Here is an 18,587-nt window from a genome sequence, read left to right as displayed (position 1 = left end):
GCTGTTAGTGGGGCTGAGGAGCACCAGCTGCTCGGCATCAGCCCCTTCTGCTGCCCTTGGGCTGAGCAGCGAGCCGCCGGCCCCTTCTGCAGCTTTTCCACTCCAGCTTGGGATCCAAATCCAAATTTCATGGCTTCACGTGCTGCCTGCGCTGGGCTGGAATCGATGCCTTTGCTCCGAGTGCCAAACCCCTCCAAAGAGCTCGGTGGTGCCAAGGTTCTTCCCTCTGTGGGGAAGCCTGGCTCTGTGTCACGCTGACTTTGAGGGGGTGCATGAAGGGGATGAGGACAGAGAGGGGACGTGTTATTTTGGCTCTCACAAGGCATTAACTAACCCTTTCTTGGAAACGGACCGAGCCTGGGAGACCTGCTGCTCTTCCTGTGTTTTGCAGCCGTGGCTGCTCCAACACCAGCTGTAGTCGAGCAGGGCCCCACATCTGCTGTTCAACACAAGAGATTGCAATGCCTGGTTGCAATCGGGAAAGGTTTGGATGGAAGGAGCTCCATTTCCCTCCCCTCTAAGATCCACCAGTGATAAGCACCAAGGAATGTTAAGTGTATCACAAAGTCTCTGCTGGCCAAGGGCACGGCTAGAATCATAGAACGGCTGGGTTGGAAGGAGCCTCAAAGCTCACCCATCCCCAATCCCTGCCTTGGGCTGGCTGCTGCCTATCAGATCAGGCTGCCCAGGGCCCCATCCATGGCCTTGAGCACCTCCAGGGATGGGACACTCTCCAGGCAGCCTATTCCAGCACCTCACTGCCGTATACAAAACGATCTGGTGGCACCAAGCGAGGGCAAGTTCTGTATTGCATCTGTATTGCAAAACCCTGGGGGGAAATGGGCCAGCCAAAATGCTGAGTGTTCCCCGTGGCACGTCCAGGATGCTATCACGGTGTGTTGTGGGTGGGCTCATCCCTGGTGTGGGGCTGCAGGAGGCGGGCAGGGGGCCCACGGCTCCCAGCTTTGCGCATGTCCCATGTTTGTGTCTTGGGTATTTCTTGGGTGGCTGCAGATCCAGCCGCCGTTGGCTGGGAAATTTCTTTTCCCTTTTCCTTGAAAATATAAAGAGGAGCAAAGGACTCTTACGTGGTACCACACAAGTGCAGCTCTTGGGGCACAGGGTTTCCTGCCTGCCCTTCTCCCAGCTCCCACCCTGCTGCCGTCTCCTCCCTCCCCCCAGGATTCCCCTCCTGAAGCCTCACCCTGCTGTGGCACCTACTGTCAAACGCTTCACACGTTTGTCACCAAAATGTTTTGGCAGCAGCAACATCTCTAGGTTTTGACATAATCCCGACAGGAGACTTTCTCAATTATTACTAATGGAACATTATGCTCTTCTTTGGGAACTCCTGCATGAATAAAAAGGGTCATTAATGACATCTGCGCAGAGCCCGGAAATTATTAGTCAATGCTGATACAGTTTGATTTTATTTTTTTAATTTTTACATATATATTTTCTTAAGCTCCTGGTAATTTCCCACCTTGCCTCCCACCCTCTTCTCCACAGCCTCCCATGCAAGCCAGAGCTGAGTTGCATTGTTGCCGACACTCTTGCTTTGTTCAGGTAAATGCAGCTCCCCTCCCACCCTTCTTCCCTTTTATTCCCTCTTGGCTTCTCTAAAGATTGCAGCTCTCGTTTTGCTCCCAGGAGATCTCGTCGCACCTTTCTCTGGGCTTGATTTTACTGTCAGTGCAGCTCAGACACTCCTTGGGCCTGGAGAACCCAACGCTGCCTGCCCATGGAGTGCTTCTCCTGGTTCCATGCTGGGTTATTAGGGATCTTGGCCCCACCGCCTTCCCAGGCTTTGCTGTGTGAGGCTTAGTGGGATTGGAGGTCCCCAAGTGCCACACAGCATCACGCAAAACAGAAGCTCAGCCTGGGCCATTTTCAAGGATTTTCTACATAGCCAACTATTGTTTTTCCTGTCTTTCTGCCAGGTATCCAGTTCTCTCTACTCAATAATCCTGAAAATGGCCCGTGACATGGTGGTTTTTTTTTTCCTCTCTTCAAAATAATGCAGCAATTGGAGAAACTGGTATTTTGCAAGACAGCAGACCCCAGCAGCTGTGCCTCCCTGCGAGCATCCCAGACACAAGCTGCACCTTGCCAGGCACTTCCTTTTGCTCACCAGAGGAGCTGGGTGCCAGGGCACGCCAATTCCTGGAGAGTGGGAAGGTCTGGAGGATGGCAAGGACCTACCTTCAGGTACACAGATCATCCCCTGGCCTCATCACCCCCTGATTTCCCTAATGAGCCATAGGTGGGAGCGCTGAGAGCAAAACCCAGGTGTGCCAAGCGGTCACAGTGTCTTCCCCATGGCCCCACCAGGGACCAGCAGGAGCTGTGGCTGTTCCCCATGGGATGTCTGTGCCCAGGACAGAGCTGCTGTGTGGCCCTGGCGAAGGTCAAGCAGGGATCACTGGCTGCAGTTCAAACCTGGCACCGGGGGTAAAAGGTTGACGCAGTAACTCTGAAAACCGCTAAACAAGAAATAGACTCCTTCACAAGGAAAAGAAAAAAAAAAAAAAAAAGTCCCTGGGAGAAAAGATATTTCAACCCCTTCTTGATTTATGACCTACTATAGGATATTGAGACATTATTTACAATCGATATATGCTCCTGCAGGACTCCCGCCGGAGCCATAGACCCTGCCTGTTAGAGGCAGACCGGTCAGCCCGCGCCTCCGGAGCGCGGCCGTGTCCTGTCGGAGCGAGCAAGGAGCCGCACGCTGCCGTATATCTCGCACAAAATGGACCTGGTTACACGTGTCTTTGGGCAGCTGACAAGGGGATATAGTTTAGGGCTAAGACAGCAGTCCGCTAGCAGAAATCAGCGTTCCTCAGCCTCGCCAATAATGAAATCTCTTGCACAACACTGAGTGCCTTAAAGGTGCAAAATGGAGCTGTTCCGTTGACTTAGAATGGAGGCCGGCCAATTCTGAAGCAAGCGCAGGATTTTATTCTGGGATTTTATCTTTAAAGGGGGATTTGCAAACACTTGAAGGAGGGGAGGGGGGAAGTTCATTCAGCGTAAAATTGCGTCCTGGCCGAATTCCAGTTTGGGTAATTACATTCTCTTTCTGTAGTGGCTGCAGGACAAAGGGCCATTCATCACGCTCCAAACTGCTGCAATGGGCTCCCGTGCTCCTCTGCAGAAGGGGTTGCGTCCGGATCCAAGCGAGAAACTTTGCTCCCCATGGTTGAGGCCGCTCCAGAGAGTAATGGAGCTTGGCAGGGTTTTAGGATGCTTTTGGGTGAGATATAGGGGCAAGCGCGTTGTCACGCGCCGCTCGGCCTGCAGCAGATCTGGGTAAGTAGGGCGCTCGGAAATAGGCTCGCGCTCGCCCCGAGGACACGCTTTGCTTTGCAAAGTGCCTCCGGAGCTCCAGGGCCACTCGAGGGAGCTGGATTCCCTCTCTGCCAGTCTGCCCTTTGGAAATGCCTCCGGGCTGGAGGCTGGGAGCTGAGTGGGTTGCAAGGACTTTGGGGCTCGTTTGGAAGCAGAGCAGGTCCTCTGTCCTCCTCTCCCTTTATCAACCTGGTAGAGCCCAGCTCGGCGAGGCCCAGCGAGGCTCCAGGCCATGGGGAGGCTGCGTCCTGCTGGGGCCGTGGGGCAGGAGCATGTCCACGGGCTGCGTGCCTTGAGAGTGTCCCTTTGAAGCAATTTGTAGACTGTTATCCTGTATCATTAACCTAATTAGTGTAATTGCCGCCATTTATGTAATGAGTATAAATACTGGAGGAATCCCATAATTAGAAGATGTAATTAGGTAATTAATAGATGACATGGTAACAAAAATCCAGGGGAAACTTTGCAAGGTGGACAGCGTGTGCGTGCGTACACGCGGCTGCTCGGGCACGCCAGCCCCTGCTGCAGGCGTGCCATGGGGCTGGAGCCCGCTGCGAGGCTCTGGACGGGTCAAGGGCCCTCCAGGAGCCAGGAGAAGGCCCGTGTCCACCTCCACCAGTCTTGCAGAGAGCCAGCTTTGCTTAGGGGAAAGGGCAGACCGGTGGCCATCGCCTTGCTATACGGACACCCTTTGCTTTTTAGGTCTGTGGGGAAGCGAGGTGAAACGGAGAGCTCTGCGACTGGCTGAGGAAGTTTCTGCTGTGCACGAGGAGTGTTTTTGGAGAGGTTCCTGAGCCGTGAGTGATTTAGCTCGTTGTTGAAATGCTGTTTTTTTCCTCCTGCTCTTTGTCTCTTGCTCCTGTTTGCGCCTCCAGAGTATTTGTACACAGAGATGCATGTGAAGAAAATATGTCGCCGTTCAGGAAAGGTTTCTACGTTGTTGCTGAGGATGGTTGGGTTTCAGTTTGCACCTGCCAGGAGTCATTCCCCCCTGGCCTCCCAGCTCCCTCTAGGAGCACGTCCCCTCCAACAGCAGTGCCGTACCACACTCCATTGCAGCAAGAGGTGACCCCAAGGCCTGCAGTGCTGCAAGAGGCTCCCCAGGAGCCGGAGGGCAACTTGTGCAGGTGTCGGGCGGCCAGAGGCTGCCGAGTCCCCAGGACCAGCAGCTAGAGGGAGATATGACCTCACGCTCAGGGCCGGGCTCTCCTGCCGCCGATGCCTGCTGGAATGCCAAAGAAAATCCACTCGCTTTCCAATGCTTAGGGTCCATGTAATGTATGGCCATAACGCAGGCTTCATTACGTGGAATAAGTAATTCTCGAGATTAAAGACTTTGAAAATGGCTCTTGCTGGAGTTTCTGCCAAAGCGTTTCTTAGTCCCTGTCTCCATGGGGAAGTTTTATCAGGTGTATCATGCTCAGTATGCGGGGGTCCAGTTACACCAGGAAGGCTCTGTCTAGACACTTTAATTCCAGCACAAAAAGGGCCTTTTTTTTCCCCTTTAGCTTAAATTCATTTGCAAATGGCCTTCATGGCATCGGTGCTGCTTGATCGGTGTCAGAGTCTCCCAGAGCAGAGCACGACGTTTCGATGTTTGAATCCCCTCCCTGCCCTGCCCAAACACCACTCTGCTCCCATCATGGCCCCGGCTCAGAAGGTGGAGGTGTTCAAAGTTTTGTTTGGAGGCTCCCCAGGCTCTTGCCCGAGTCCTGCCAGGTCCCATCTCCTTCCTGTATATCTTCATTTCCAGATGTGTCTTCCTTTGCTGATCTCTCCCACAACTCATCCTTTTCCCTTTGCAGTCCTGATGCTAAGTGCGAATACCCTTTTCCTCTTAAGGCTCAAAGCCTTGCTTGAAGGGTTGTTCCACCTGCCTGCCTAATTAAAAGACAAAATTTGAAATTTCCTCCCTGTTCAAGTCTTCAGTCATGTTGTGCATGTCAATAGCGTCCTCGTTCTGCCCTAGTTTTGTGCATTTTTTCCTGTGAATTTCAATATCCAGGATCAGCATGAAGTTATTTTCTGTGCCAAAACCATAGATAAATGAGTGTCAGAAGAAAGCCCTGGAACAGGTAGGAGCGTGGGTGTAAGGAGCATCCCAGTTTGGCCAGTTTGGAGCAGCTATAGAGCAATGGCTGACACTGGAGGAGGATGTGAGGCTTCAGCTGGCAGTAGTTAATTATGTTCCTCTGCAAGCTTTGTCCTGCTGCAAAGCAAAATGGATCCAAGGAAGTCGCATGGCTCGTGTTAGGCAAGAAGATCATGATGTTACACGTATTTTTTTCTCCTAACTATCTGTCTACATGCTTATTGCAAGTCAGGTTGCCAGGAGTGTAACTGAATAATTACCCTGTGCTGCCTTATGGTAACCTTTGCAAGAAAGTGTTTAGATCGAGGAACCATGTGAACTACTCATTAATATCTTATAGGTCAGAGTTAAGGATGTTGCATTGTGATGAAATATGTATTTCTCCTTATTTCTTAGGAAAATGGGCTCCTGAGACAGAGTAAGATTTATGGTGATCTTAATTAGTTATTTCCCAGCTTTCAAAATGTTTGGGTTTCAGCGATGATATGATCGATAATTAACTTGTTGTCACACGGTGACTTTTAAAATTAAATGTATGTTCTCCGTAATATTTATCTCAATATGCATCGTGTGTGTGCCATGGTACATACACACAGGTATACAGAGATGGATGTGTGTGTATGCATCCCTGCAGTGTTCCCTCCGGCCGCAGGAGCGTGGCACGATGCTCACGCCGTAGATGTTGAGCCCAGGGTGTAGCAACGCAGTGCTGCTGAGAGGTGGGGTGTCATGACATTTTCTGCTGAAATAGTAAGGTCTAAAGGAAGGGAGCTGTATCCCTCGGTGCTGCAGCCCTCAGGGACAGCAGGGGCTGGGGAGCAGCTGCAGGGAAGGGCAGCACTGACCCCAAATGGAGGTGGACCCTGGGCTCGTGGTGCCTTGCTGCTGCAGGGAGCATGATATCTTTTTTTTTTTTTTTTTTTTTTTTTTTTTTTTTTTTTTTGGGGTTTTTCATCAAAGCTTTATAAATAACAGACAAAGCCCCCAGGGAATACCCTCCCAACCGGCCGCCTGTTGCAGATCCTCCAGGAAACGGGAGGCGAAGGGAAGGAAGGCTAAATCTGGTGGCTCTTATTTTTAACAAGGGCTATTTCAATCCATTTAAACCCACGCAAAAAAAAAAAAAAAAAATACAGAGCCATGGGAAAGTTTTGCTGGTGCTGGAGGAGCCTGGTAAGGTCTGTGACATTACCAAGGGCATCACAAGAATGGGGAGCTGGGAGATGGGGTGAGGTGCTCAAGGCCTCGCACAGTTCCTCAAGCAAAGCCAAGAAATGAGCTTGCGTCCCTCAAATTCTGGGCGTGAAAGCTGCTGTTATTTTGCTTTATGAAAAACTCCATGACGAGCTTTTTCCTCTCGGCTGGCCCTTGTGGGAGCCGGCCATTCACAGCACCAGAGCTGGAGGCACATCCAGCGGCTTGGCAGCCTCTATCCACGCTCCCCTGGCACTCTTCTGAGAGTGAAGGTGTTAACCTTGGTGTCCTGGCCTCCTGTCAGGATAAGTAATTGCATTCAGCCTCCATAACTGAGTCCCGTAACCACAGCTGGGTGCTGCCCTGAGGCTGCACGGTGCCCAGCGTGCCCCAACCCAGCACCACTGGGTGGCAACCAGGCATGAGGGACATGGAGAACATGCTCATCCTAACACTGCCACGTTTCCCGGTGCAGACTGCAAGCTGAAGCTGTCGCATCAGGTTGGATCCGGGACGCAAGCGAGGCTACGCAGAGGATGCAAAAGGTCTCAGCAGGAGGAGGCACGGTGGCATGTTCCAGGTCACCCTGTCATGGTCCCTGTCACAGGCTGGCTGCTTGGGCTTCATTTCTGAGGCTGGGGACTGCGAGTCTGAGGACCGTGGGGCCTCCATTTTGGAGGCTCGTTGGCTGGTGAGCGGTGCGCAGGCCTCAGGAGCTGCTCTTTCACGTCGCTCCTCTGTGTGTGGGAAAGGATTTCAAGAAACTATTGACCAAATGAAACCTCCGTAATGCTTCTAAATACTCAAACACATTAGACATGCCTGCCCAGCTCAGAGATAAATTAGAGCTATTATCACTAGAGCCCAGACAAACAAACGGAGGGCTCTCTCCAAACAAGCCATTCACTCAAGAGACTGGATTTACAAGGGTCAGGGAAGCAGCATGAGCCGTAGGCACCTGCTTTCTTCTGAAACCTCTTTAAATTGGCCATATTGACTGGGGCAGAGGGAAGGGAGGGAGCGCTGCTCTGCCCTTTGGGGTGTGGCGATCCCATCCGTGCGCGGCACCGTGATGTACTGCTGGCATTCTGCTCTCTGTCTGCAGTTAAAAGCTGCAAATCCGACCCTAATCCATTTTGCTTTTCTCCCAGATGCGGTTGGGAGAATGAGGGGCTTGAGAACATCAGGGATGCCGAGGCTGTTTGCTCTGCTCTGCTCTGCTCTTGGGTTTTTGCTTCTGCTCCTATGGAGGGGTTGGGAGCTGCGCTGGTAGTAAGGTGGCGATGGGAGAGGTCAGATCAAATCAGCATCTTGGGCATCACTGAGACTGCCTGAAAGGGTAAACAGAAGCTGCAGTGTGTATTTTGGGCTTGGTTTCACGTGGAGGAGGGAGGAAGGAACAGACACAAAGAATAAAAGGAAGAAAAAGAGAGCATTATTCTGCTGCCTCGGTGCAGGGAACCTGGTGGCACAGCTAGCCACAATGGCTGCAGGACTCAGCTCCCAGCGCGGCTGGGTGTCTGCAGATGGGCTGTGCTCAGTCCCAAACCCAGCCTTGGTGCAACCAAAGGGAGCTGTGGGCTCAGCAGCACCGTGACCCCAGCCATGTGCCAGGCATCACGTGGTGGCTGTGATGGAGAGCACTGTTCTCCTCGGAGGGATACTCTCGAACCCAAAGGCTTGAACCCGCGCATCTCTTCTTGGAAGATATCCAGTCTCCGTGTGCGACCTCTGGCTGGTGATGAATTTGCCATTTCCCTTGGTAACCGGACCTGGTGATTAACTACCCTCACTGCTCAAAATTGTCTTTTATTTCCCATTCAAGGTTCCCTCACTCAGTGTTGTCAACTCCCGCTATTTATTTTGGGTTGTGCTGCGTACTGTGCCTTTTACCTGCGAGCCTAACGATCATGCCAGTCTCAGCTATTTTCACTCTGTGGGTATCTGGGCTCAAGTCACGATGAAGATTTCCTCTGACTGCTGAGCAGACAGAGCCCTTTCAGCCTTTTGCAGGGTTGAGCACAGGCGAAGCAGGAGCTGCGCTTACCACTGCCTCGAGCATCTCCCAGCGCGTGGGATTTTATTTAAAGTCCCAGCCTCTGGACTCGCACCATTACAAGGACTTGATTTTGCAGAGACATCAAAGCGTCACTCAAAAGGCAAACAAAAATCATCGTATTTTGAGGGATATTTTTTCAATTGTGTAAGGAATTTTGTGATGTTTTCGTTTATTGGGAGTTGAAGGGGTGAGGATGCTGGCTCAGTGACTAATTAATGAAACTGCCAACCCACTTGGGACATCATGGGGATCAGGGGATCTCTGCTTGCATGTATGTGGGGGTCCTGCAGGATCCAAAATTCCTATGGCTCTTTCATCTGTACATCTCCCTCTGCTGGGCTAATGCATTTTGGGAACACCAGGGTTTAGGCTTTACTCATCTTCCATTGCTTTGGTCATCTCCATTTCTCCTGGTGGTCATAGATGGTGGCCACCCCTACAGGGCCAGGACATTCCTGGAGCTGGAACTGGTGACTGCGCAGGCTTCACGTGATGGAAAAGCTGCAAACAGAAAAACTTGGAAGGGAAATGGTAGTAATGGCTTGGAAAGCCCTTTTCAGAGTGGAAAAGGATCTGCCTCGGACTAGCCTGGAGGTCAGACGCTGGGGATGATGGTGATGCTGGCACATTTGGGACATTTAACAAGTCCTCTGAAATGGGAAGGTATGAACCAAGAGTGTTTCAAACTGGCACAAGATGCCTGCTTTAAAAATAGTGACACAAAGTGTTTCCTCTTTCTTCTTCCCTCTCCCTGCATTTCTTTCCAGGAAAAAAAGACCTGTTGGTGAAGTTGGATCTAGAGCAGCAACAGCCTTGGTTGCTGGCCCAAAGTGCTGAAAGCCCCCAATACCAGGGTGCTGAGGGTCAGGAGAGCCTGAGGGCTCCAAGGCCTTGGAAACAATTTTATTTCTGTCATAGGAGGGATAAGATCGTGTTTAGATGCCAGCAAGTTAATGAATTAGAAGACAAAGGATCAAATGAACGTTCTTCATTTTCTGAAAAGCAGGCGTGTCTTGGCTTTCAGTTACTGCAGGAGCAACTGAGAGCCGTTCACATATTTTCTCTGCAAAATGGGCACCCTCTCCCTTTATTGTGCCTGCCATTGCCTGCCTATCCAGCACCTAGAAAAACATCCTGATCTTGTCCAGGGAGCAATACCAGTGCCAGTTACCTGCACCTGGAGACCCCATGGGTTGGGAGCTGAGCTCTGCGCTTCTGCTCAGCTCAGTGTCTGAGGAAGCAATGGTCTGAGCTGCTGAAGTCTGGGCACGGGCTGCAGCTCCATCTCCACGTACCGCACTTCTCGGACTGGGAGAAGCTTCCCTGGCAAACTGGGAAGGAATCCAGCTGGGGAGCTGGTGTGCTGGGAGCTGATAGGGCTGGAAATCTGATTTCTGACTGTATGTGCCTATGTGTTTCTTGTGAAAGAAGGAGAGAGAGCCAGGCATACTTTGAATCCTGCAATCATTAAAACCAATTCCACTTTTCCTGCCCCTGCCCACCTCCTGATATGTGTGTGAAACAATCTTTACAGCTACACAGCCATCAGATGGTATCGACCCAGCGGTGGAAATTGCTATTGACTGCTGCTGGTGCTGCTCTCTGCACTTCCGTGGCTTTTAAAGCGACACTATCCAGGTGATTTCATTTTGCCCGTGATAAAGCCTGGGAAGCCGAGCCTCAAACAGGCCAGAATGGGGATGTGTGTGATGTGTGTATGTGTGTGCAACAGAACACTGCTCACTGCTGCACAGCCAGGGGAAGGGTGTTAGAGCCAGAGGGGAGAAACGCTGACTCCAGAAACGCACACCTAAAGGGAAGGGTCAGGAGCGTGCTTCCTATCTTGATTCCAGCAAGAAGGGATTCTTGCATCCTGCTGCAGATTTTCTCTTTTAGATCTACTGCTTAAAAACCTGCTGCAATTCCAGCACCAAACCAAGACCAACCCACTGCCCTTATGAAGGATCCATCCAGAACTAGAGAGACTGAGGGACTGGATACTTCGATTTCTTGTTTTAAGGGACCCCTCTGATTCCGCATTATGAATTCTCTCTCATCTGCTCTCAGTTCCAAAGGAAAAAACAGGAGATAATAATGTTTGCCTTTTAGTGCGAGTGGTTTGTGTGCAGCCTAAAGAACTCCTTTCATCATGAAGCATGAGAACAGGGCTCCAGCTCAGAACTGTAAAAATGTGCAGTTTGTTTCCTCTGGGGCAATTTAATTGATGGCATTTGGTTAATTCAGCACTTGGGGTTGGAGCTAAGTGGTGGTGAGGTGAGCTGATAGAAGAACTGTGTAAAAGCTAAGGTTGGAGTCTGATTGCAGCTGCACAGAGTAAATCTTGTGTAACGCCATTCTCGTGTCACCAGTATCACCTGAGTTTCTAGTATAGAAAAAGACCTGAGACTGAATGGAGTCAGCCTAACCAGTGGGGGTGCAGAGGGGGCTACATTCTGTAGGCTATGAAAACAGCCTGAGCATGCTTTGGTAAATGATTCTGGTCAGGGAATAAAGTAGAGTGCTACTTGTAACTGCAGCCTACGGATACCTCGCTCCAGACCTGGCTGAGCTTCCATCCTTCCTCCACCAGCAGAGTTGGAGGTGCTGTTATGGAAGGAAGGGATGTTGTTCATTCTCATAAAGCTCTGCCTTTGCTCTTCCTCCTTGTGCCTTTGGCTTCAACCACACAGAAGTGCTCAGGAGCAGCATCTGGCCAGATGTGTCCACGAACGTGCCTCCTTTCTTGTGATCTGGAAGTGACAGCCTAAAGCTTCTGAGACCCCAGCTCAAATACAAACAACCAGTGCTCTAGCCCCTAATTGAGACTTGCTTTCAGGCCCACCAGTATCTTTCTCTCTGGCCTAATTCTTGTATTGCTCCAGAAATAGACTATTCAGCTGGAGAAAGAACAATTAGCTGGAGAAAGAACAATTAGCTGGAGAAAGGGGCTGAGCAGTCTGGAATGTGGAAGGAGTTTTAGCTCTTTTATTCAAGGCTAGGTAAGTGTGAGCCTGGTGAGGTCTTCCCTTGAAATTCAAGCTCCTATGCAAGGCTTACTTAGGGACCCTAAAATCTGAAAGTTAGATCTTCACTGTGAGTACATTGGTACTCTAAGGCCACAAATCCAGTGATTTGGCTCAGGGCTGTGGCTTGCCCTCCTAGTAGCTGTGAACTAACCAGTTGGTAGCCCACCCATTGCATGCCAGTGCTAGGTGGATTTGGGCTCGCTGCAAAAGATGCAAACACATTTTATTCTGTGGGCTTTGCTCTCATTCAGAGCTAGCCACAGCCTGTCCTTTCTGGCTTCCATTTGGGAGAACTGTGCAGGTTCCTAGGGAGGGCAACGCGCTCCCCCAGCCCCTGTCAGCCCCCTTCCAGTGTCCCACACTAACTAGGTGCCACTGGACTGCGGATGTGCCCTTATCAAACAAGCAGCCTTTGAGAGTTTTTCTTTCTTCCAGGCTCAACCTGCCTAAATCTTTCTGGGGGGAAGATACGATATGCGAGTTGACAGCAGTTCTAGGTGAGATTTTTTCCTCCTGGGAAAGCGTGGTAAGAAATTAAGCTTTGTGGGTTTTCTGCCCAGTCGACCAGGAAAAGTGAAGTCCTTGGTGAACCTGGGTTGGGTCTGGAGGCAGGAGAGCTGCTGCTGTGATTTGTGGTTATAATCTCTGCAGCACTGCCTCCTTTCTCAGAAGTGAGAGGCAAGTGGCTTTGACACCTCTGTATGACCTGGGAGCTACAGGGAAGCAGCGGTGACATGTTCTGGGAAGACAAGGTCGTCGGCAAGGGTGGTGTGAGCATCTTTCGTCCGGCTGACTGTACAGCAATCCAAACAATTAGGAGGAATTCACAGGAATGAAAGGGAAATCTTCGATTTGGGTTGCTGTGGGTTTGTGATTTGGTCCTTCCCAAGGTGGTGTGCAATACAGCAAGGTTACTGGGAAGGCTGCTGGTAAAAGCAGTAGCGAAAATGGATGTCTAGTTGTGAAACCTATCTGTCCTACAACCTTCAGGGCCTGCCAAGGGACATGTTCCATGGGCTGTGAAGAACCAATATGGGACACGACCATATATCAGTGATTATATCGATCACTGTCTCAGACCCGCTCAGTCAAGGGCACCGGCACCTTTGCAGGGGAAGTTTTGCTCCTGCTCTGGGAGTCAGGGGAGTGCACCGAGTATGTGGCAGTGACTGTGTGAGAGGGGAAATGACCCTGTTTTAGGGAATGCTGTGCCCGTGCTCCAAACAATTAGTAGAATGGAGCTGAGTAAAGTACAGGAGGGACCCGACTGACAATAAGCAAAGTGCTGAAATATGGGAAGTTGGGGAAGAAGCCAAATGAAAATGAAATGAAAGGCTAAGGTCCAATTTCAGCAGTTGCGTAGAAAGGACGGGACAGCTGATAACTGGAAAGCCTGAAGGAACACTGGGTCAAAAACACCACTGGAGGAACCCACGGAAAAGCCAAGGGGGGGATTTTATTGAAAAGTGAGACAGCAGATTGGAGCTGTTGGTTTATTGATGGCCACAGAGACCCAAGTGTCACACTGTGACCCCCCTGCTCGCTGCTCTGTGCTGATGGCCAGCTTGAGGTGTGCATGGGAAGGTAGGCTCTAGCTTGGAGAGCAGCAAGGGTCTCCTTGGCAAGAGGTCTTTGCACAAGAGGGGACAATTCCCACCAGCTTTACTATCTGAAACCTGCCTCTACTTTTGCAGCCTTTCTCAGCCTTGGACTTCTGTGGAAAGCTCTAGAGAGGAAAAACAACTTCTGCCTGGAGATGAACTCAAAAAATGAGGGTAGGTGACATTGTGGAAGACGACCTAAAACCATGAGTCTGTGTCTGAGGCACGAAGGAAGTCATTCCAGATACCCATAGCTCACATGGGGCAGCAGGATTTTCTTTCACACTGTGCTCAAGCTAGATCGTATGGGGTCACCTTGGAGTGGTTAAGAGTGGCTCTTGCTAGTGGTGAAGCCCTTCTTGTCCCTTCATTTTCCCATCTGTAAAAGAAGGCCAGGAGTATGCCTGTTTTGCAAACCATCTGGAAATGGGCTTGCTACAAAAATGAGCCCGCAGTGCAGGTGGTGAAGAGGAGCTCTCGTTTAAAGGCCTGACTTGAGATCTCATGGAGAAGCTGTGGAATATACTCATGTGTTTGCTCCTCTAATGTGGCTTTCTGTTTTAAAAAAGCACCGTGCAGAATGTGAGACACACTCGGTAAGAGTGAATTTAACAGCTCTTTCCTATCCTTTGAGGAACATCAGTATTGGCTGAAAGAGGGAAAAAGACCATTTTTGTCGAGTCCAGAATAGACCTGCTTTTACTGGAGGCATCTGAGTGCTTTTGCTGATATTTCCTCTGATAGCTTTTACCTGACTTGTTTTCAAAGCCCGCGTTGAAATTTTTCAGTCTTCAGAAACTGTATTTTCCTAGTTAGAGTCTGAGATCTGGAATGGTGTCCAAAATGATTTCGCAAATGGCTTGCTACAATGTCAAAGTCACAGAAATAGGACATTCTGCGGGGTAAGTCACCTGTTTATTTCGGGGAGGGCAGAGAATTTATTCCAAACAGTGCCATTTGCTTTTCAATTACAGACATTTTTGTGGAAAAAAAATTGCGGCAGCCTCTAAGAAAAAGCACGTGATCACAATTAAAGAATGTGCTGTGCTGTATCAGAAGGTAGCATTTAAAGCGGGGAAAGACTGAATATTGGCTATAACTCATTGTAATTATACCATCTATTTCAAACATGTAAATATGTTTGGTAGCACTTACATGTTTATGTCAGCTATTGGGAAAAGCAGTTTTCCTTTTTGGTAAACTTCTGATGATAAGAGTTTTGTTACTTGCATTTGAATAAGCAACAAACAGCAAGTTTAGGCGCATTCTTATGAGAACAGAAGTTGATCGTGTCCCCTGTGGCTGCAGCGTGTTGAGGTTGTTTGTAATAGCATTGTGAATAGGAGATGTTAATGGACAATGAAAAATGCACGTATTTTAATAGAACACACCGTTAGCATGTTAAAGTTGGTGTGATGTAGAGGATTGAACATGAGCCTGGAGTGAGGTGACCGGGAAACCATTTCTGGCTCTGCCAGTCCCTGGCCCGATGAACACCAACAAATCCCATCCTTTAACTGGGAGGAGCCAAATTGAGCTCCTTTAGAAAAGGCTTTGCTATCTACAGATCAAGATGACTCCAGAAGACCCAAGCACTTTGCAGAAGTCTAATGTGTAAACCATGCAAAATCTTGAACGCTGATTTAGCCTGGCATGGTGAGTGAAGCTATGTCTCTGCTAAAATGGATGAGAAAACTCCCTTAGCTTCTGGGGACCGGGATCCTTCGCCAGGGGAAATTATTCTGAGCCTATTTCCTTTCCCTTTGACATTTTCTGTCTTATCAAAAGTCAGATGAGTAAGGGAGAAGGATAATGACTAAACTGACAAATAAACAATCAGTTCAAAAAAAGCAACACAACATTTCCAAGTAAATTTAAGAGTCTTCTCTGAAAACCTGCTAGGAATTTATACTCTGCCACATTTAACCCAAGAGAGACCATCCACCCAGAGCTCACTGCGCTACCAGGGCTGCGGCGGGCTGGGGAATGGGATGGGGTGCTTATTCCCGGAATAAATTAAGGAAAATTGCAGGAGAGAGAGGAAAATGAATTTGGTCACGAAGAACAGAGGAGGGCATCAGCACGGAGGTGTCTCGGTTTTCAGACCTCAAAGCAAAAGAGTCCACGGAACTCAGGCTCTCCTCACCAAAATGAAAATATTTAGGGAGCCACAGGGCAGGAGATCACTTTTCATCCCATCGTGATGTAGGCGTTGGGGATGCTGATGGGGAAACGCATTGCTCGTGCTCAGAGAAACAGTGCGCTTGGCCCCTCATCCAGGGCTTCGCTTTGCCATGGGAACGATGCATTAACAACAGCTTGTTTTTCATTTAATAAATAATAGGAATTACGTCATGGCGGAGCCAAGATTTTAAACAAGAGGCTCCCATAAACATTTTCTTCGGGAATCTGTGATAAACCAAAGACAGCGATAGACCTACTCACAGGGAGCGGAGCCGGCAGACTTGGAGCCTGTCCATCTGCTTCACCATCAAAACAAAACCACTTTATAACAACCACAGAGGAAAGGAAGCGATGCAGCTTGGCATATACACTTATACTATGTGTGGTGGAAATGTTTATTCTTTATTTCAGAAAGATTTAGTGGGTGTAGAGATAATAGAGTATAGCGCCTGCTCGCGTGTTGGGGAAGGAGGGGTGATGGTGTTTGGGCTTTAAGGGAGTCCAGTGTCGGCTCCCAAGGGGGATATTTTCGGTAATGCCTATTGCAGTCTCATGCACTTGGAAGTGGAAGGAGACAGAAGAATGAAATGTGCTTTTCAGGAGAGATGTTGTAAAGGCCCCAGGATTAGTTATCTCTGACAGGAAGGATTTTACAGACTCCAGTAGATGGCAGAGAGTCCTGGCCATGCCTGACTGCTCCTCCAAGGCTCCGTGCTGGATGCCTGCCTTGGAGCAGCTGCCTTGGAGCAGCTTGGAGCATGAGGTTCCTCTCCCTGTGACACACCACAGGGTCACCTTGGGCTCACGGGGCCGCCTCGGGCTCAGTGCCCCTCACGTGCCTCATCTCCCATGCACGACAACTTCCCCAAGAGTCTTCTGGCTCCTGCTCCCATGCATTTACCTGATGTGATGAGGCATCAAGCTGTGACTTGGGAAATGGGGAAGGGTCAGTGGGCCACCACATCCCACATGCCCCGGTGTCACTGGGGTGCCGCTGTCTATCCTCCCCAAACTGGTCTGTCACCACGCTCTGATCTGCCGTGCTACCTCTCCTTGGAGCTGCTCAAGATCAAACCCAACAGATCCTGTTCTGACCTCTGGGGATGGGAGAGTCCCTGCCAAATTTTGAGACAGCATACGTCTAGACTTGGTGTGCTAGAAAGGGAGATGACTAAGTGTCTGAAAGGTTGGACCTTTGGAGAGAAGTCCCTTGGCTCCTTGTTCCTTGGATTAAGTTCCATTTCCTGTGCAGCCATGGAGACACTGAATATTTTCTCCTTGTTTTTGGCCTTTTCAAATAAAGCAAAAAAAAGACATAGATACGTCTTGGGTGAAAAGCTGATGAAAAATTTTGGCAAGCCAAGAAACAAAAAGAATGCGTTGAGTGAAACATTTCACAGCGACAAAAATCAAAACATCTCATTTCGCCTTCAACCACTTTAAAACATTTTAATGGTTCGAAAGGAAATTTCCAAGTGGAAAGTCGTGTTTTGCTTAAAATATTGGAAAGCGTTTCATTAAAAAGGAAGAGTAGAAGCAAAACAATTGCCTTGTTTTTTTTTTTTTTTTTATCTTTCCGATAAACTGGATGGCTCCAACCCCAACCTGAGCTGAGGTCAGGGACTGGGCCTGGGCCTTCCCTTATGCTGTGAGAGACCTGGACCTTGGCAGCCCTCAGAGCTGATGAAACCATCTGCCAAGCAGGAAGTTCTTGTGATCACCATAACTACCCTATTTTTTTAAAGACAAGTTTGCAGGCTAGCCTTGTTTTACGGCTGTCCTTGTTCACCATCTGATGCTGACAGAGGTATATTTGACCACTGGACAGTCTCAGATCCATGAGAGTGCAGATAAGCATTCGGGAAGTCCTTTCACTCTTGTGTGCCATGACATGTAGATCCGAACTGAGTTCTCCATGTCTTTGGGATCACTACCAGCTTCCCCTGCCTGGAAGATGTGTTTTGGGCAGAACACTGGCTGCAGAATCCCATGTGGAACCATCAAGGCACGCATGTGTCCTGCGTGCATTCAGATTAAGTGCCATGCACCGGGTTTGCTCGCAACGGGGCTGTTCCTGAGTCCAGCCAGGGTCACCGTGTCTTCCCCCAGCTAGAGGCCTGTGCTGTGCCTTGTGGAGGAGGAGGAGGGAGCTAAGGAGGTGCTGTGAAGATCCCTGACCTTGCCCTGCTCCCTTAGCAATCCCTACCTGCTCCTGTTCCCCCATACTCCCACTCAGCCACTGAGCATCCTCTGTGGATGGAGACCAAATGTTGGCATGTGGCTCAGGGAAAGGTCCCACACCACCATCCCCCAGGGCAATGGATTCCTGTGAGTCCCCTCCTCTCCGTCTGGGACTGCTTTTGTCGCCTTTGGCTCTCCCTCATCCTTCCTTAGAAGTATCAAATCATAGCTCTTTCCCCTGAGCCCTGCAAATCCCACCACCACCTCATCCTGTGGAAGAGAAAGCAAAGGGACTGTCCATGCAACAGAGTGCTGGCAGCCAGGCAGCAGCATCTTTGGGATGAGCTGTGGGCCATTAACTGGCTACGGCCCTTCATCTCCCCACCATACTGGGGTGAAGCCACAAAACCTCTGTGGAGACCGCCTCCACGGCTCCCTGGCCACACACCTGGTGTATGGCATTGCACTGGGCCTGATGATCTTAGAGGTCTTTTCCAAGCTTAACAATTCTGTGCGTAAGAGGCACGTGGGCACGGATTCACTGTGCGAGAAGGCCCCACTGGCAGTGCCTCGTGGGTTGGTGAAGGAGAGAAAAGCACAGCGAGGAGATGCGGATGGCTGAGGTAAGAAGGAAGGAGCTGCTTGAGGCACGGGCTGGGGGGGATGAGGGGAGGGCTGGGGGTGACGGACGGGCCGAGCTGCTGCGAGCCGGCGGCGCCGAGGCCCGAGGATGGGGCCCATCCCGGCGCTGACCCCTCACCGCCAGCCGCTCGGAGCACCGCACCGCGGCGCTGCCCTTTCCCATCCGCCCGCGGCCGAGGCCGCTTTAAGGCGCGGGCGGGGCGCGGCCCCCGGCCCACCTCTGAACCCGGAGATTGACGGGCGGCCGCCGGGAGGGC

At 50.3% G+C, this 18,587-nt stretch overlaps 1 long non-coding RNA gene across 1 annotated transcript; it reads left to right on the top strand.

Moving 5' to 3' along the window:
• LOC110402803 lies at positions 1,478-17,039 on the top strand. Its single transcript, XR_002441319.1, has 3 exons — positions 1,478-2,208; positions 3,089-3,312; positions 4,054-17,039. It is a non-coding gene; the product is annotated as an uncharacterized LOC110402803 (long non-coding RNA).

Source organism: Numida meleagris, chromosome 7 (assembly GCF_002078875.1).
Source record: "Numida meleagris isolate 19003 breed g44 Domestic line chromosome 7, NumMel1.0, whole genome shotgun sequence".
Lineage (NCBI taxonomy): Eukaryota > Metazoa > Chordata > Aves > Galliformes > Numididae > Numida > Numida meleagris.
Note: the sequence above shows the minus strand (reverse complement) of the source record. Positions and strands in the feature narration are given on the sequence as shown.